The sequence below is a fragment of the Pelodiscus sinensis genome, chromosome 1, assembly GCF_049634645.1.
Source record: "Pelodiscus sinensis isolate JC-2024 chromosome 1, ASM4963464v1, whole genome shotgun sequence".
NCBI classification, from domain to species: domain Eukaryota; kingdom Metazoa; phylum Chordata; order Testudines; family Trionychidae; genus Pelodiscus; species Pelodiscus sinensis.
In genome coordinates, this window is record NC_134711.1 from 74,993,743 (window position 1) to 74,996,533 (window position 2,791).

Sequence of the window (2,791 nt, forward strand, 5' to 3'; positions counted from 1 at the left end):
GAAGAATGTTCCCAGCAACATAAGAATAATAATTTAAAAGAAGGAAAAAAACTCAAGTCCCATACTCATACAGGGCTGGCCTTACTATGAGGTGAACTGAGGAGGCCGCCTCAGGTGCCAGACTGTAGGGGGGCACCACTAGGACCCAGAGTGTAGAAAATTGTGTCTGCTACTGGTACATATGTATTCTCTCTGCTCTAGATGCACATTATACTAGTTGCATTTGCTGTTCAGGTGTTTGAAAGTTAAGTGTTACTTAATTTTTTTGAACAAGGCATTTTAAGTTGTTAGTTCTCCTTAATTGGGGTAGGTAGCAGAGCAGTACATGGGAGGAGCAGAACAGGAAGAAGGCAGAATTGAGGGGGAGGATGGGGGCATCATTTGAGCTCCCCACCTCAGATGCCAAATTGTTGTGGGCCGGCCCTGTACTCGTCACCCATCTCCTCACAGGCAAGGGAGAAAAGATGAGCCTTGAAGTGAAACATGGGTACTGGATGCTAATAAACAGGCTACTTTGAACCAAAGGGAAATTTAATCTGCTCTTCCTGCTATCGAACAATATATTGTGTTTTAGTTAAGCAGCTTTTACACTGAAATTGACAGAGCTAAATACAGGAACTTTGAGCCTGATTTGATATTACTTGAAGAGGTGGGAAAGTAGGCTTTTCTAAATGAAAAATAAAACTAATTTGATAGATTAAGAATGATTGTAATGAGAAATAGACATCTTTATTAGTACTATTCATGGTACTAATTTATATGAATTTAGAAATAAGAGGCATGGCGTATAAAGAAAATCCAAAGCTCATTAGCGCTGACAATTAAAGTAAGTGTTTTTCATCCAGTCTACTGTTTACTAGCAATCAGCCTACATTCCTGGTCTCTGGTGTAGTTAATGCCATCACATTGTGCATTCATCACATCACAGACAATGGAGCAATTATCTCCATAATACAATTTTTGTGTGAAAATTAAAATGTGAAAGGCAGTCACATATTCACCCTTACCTGTCACATGAGAATGGGATTTGGCTTATCAAGGAGAAGCAAAAATCTTGCTACAGAATGCATTCTGTGCTGTCACATGGCAACAGAATCCCCAGGTGGTTCTGGTGCTCTCTTTCATGGCACCAACATTTAAGAAGCAGAGCGAGTTTTAAGAGGCATAAATTGAAGATCTTATTAGCCATAGATAGATTTGCTTAGAGGATTTTTTGCTTCAACTCCAGCATGCAGTCTGTGTTCTAAAGCCCTTCAGTAAGCTCTGAAAGTTTGCATTAGATTTAGGCAGTGACAAGTATCTTACGTTGTGGGAGCAGACTTTAACTTTAAAAAAAAAGGAGCCAAAGAAGCCAGAGAAAAATAAAAGTTTAAATTCTTACTGCTAAAGCTCTTTTACTAATACTTTCTCTGCAGTCTTCATGAATAGAATTGTAAAGCATTTCAGCCTCTCTTGTGAAAATATCATCCTCATGGCACTTCCACAGTCCTTTCAAACCAAATGTATGGCTGTTTGTTCTCTTAAATATATGGTACTAAAAAAAAAAATGGTTGCTATGCTATGTGCTGTGTATGAATATATTGAGAACTAAGGGTATGTCTAGACTACCAGAGGTATCCCAGAAAAGCTCCGCCATGTCAAGGAAAGTGTCTGCTTTTCCGAAAAAAATGTCGGAAAAGCAGATGCGTTTTGCCTGCATCTCAGTAAACATCATTCTATGAGGAAAAAGGGATGTTCTGAAAGAGGCTTTTTCCCCCTGATATTTGGCCCCGTGTAGATGAGCCAAATGTCGGAAAAGCTTCTTTCAGAAAAGAAGCAGAAAAAGATACACAAATTGTGAATCGCAATTTGCTTATCTTTTTCTGACTTTTCTTTGTAGTTTAGACACAGTCTAAGATGCCTAGCTTACAGTGACCGGCTAAGAAATATGTATTTGTAGTACGGCAAATCATGGATCGAACCATCTTAGAATCATAGAATCCTAGGACTGGAAGGGACCTCAAGAGGTCATCGAGTCCAGTCCCCTGCCCCCATGGCAGGACCAAATACTGTCTAGACCATCCCTGCTAGACATTTATCTAACCTACTCTTAAATATCTTCAGAGATGGGGATGGATTCCTCTACCTCTCTGCACAATTTATTCCAGTGTTTAAAAATTTTAGCTGCCTCCCCGTCGGGGAATTGAACCCCGGTCTCCCGCGTGACAGGCGGGGATACTAACCACTATACTAACGAGGAATTGCTGGGCTATAGCTTGATATATAAAGGTAAAGAATATTGTGGGGAAAATAGTGAGTTTAAGTGCTGTTTCCTTTTTATAATTGTAGTCATTGAATGAGGAACAAATATATAGTATAGTTTGTCATACATCATGATTATCAGATTGGACTAAATTGTTAACTATCCATTTAGAAAAAAATCATAGGCTGCCTAGTGTTCATAAGATGTACACAAAATTATGAAGGACTAAATGTACAAAACTCAGTATCTATTTGTGAATAATTTGTGTACAAGAAAAAGAAGGCGCATTTCTGTGGAGCTGAGTGTGTACTGCTAGTTGGCAAAAAAGGGCTAGCCACGAAGTGGAGATTAATATAATCATATTACCATGGAAAGGAGAAGAACATTCTAATAAAAAGTTGATTTTGAAATGAAGTGTGCAATGCAGCTCCTAGTGACTTGATTATGTGAGGCTTCACTATAGATCACCTGTCTGCCTGTGTGCCGCAATGATGTGCCCACTTGTACCACTCTCTGACTTAGCTGCCATGTGATCTGAAGTCACACAAC

At 39.2% G+C, this 2,791-nt stretch overlaps 1 non-coding gene across 1 annotated transcript; it reads right to left on the reverse strand.

Moving 5' to 3' along the window:
- Positions 1 to 2,167: 2,167 nt before the first annotated feature.
- Positions 2,168 to 2,239, reverse strand: TRNAD-GUC (transfer RNA aspartic acid (anticodon GUC)). Its single transcript has one exon. It is a non-coding gene; the product is annotated as a tRNA-Asp (tRNA).
- Positions 2,240 to 2,791: the final 552 nt, after the last annotated feature.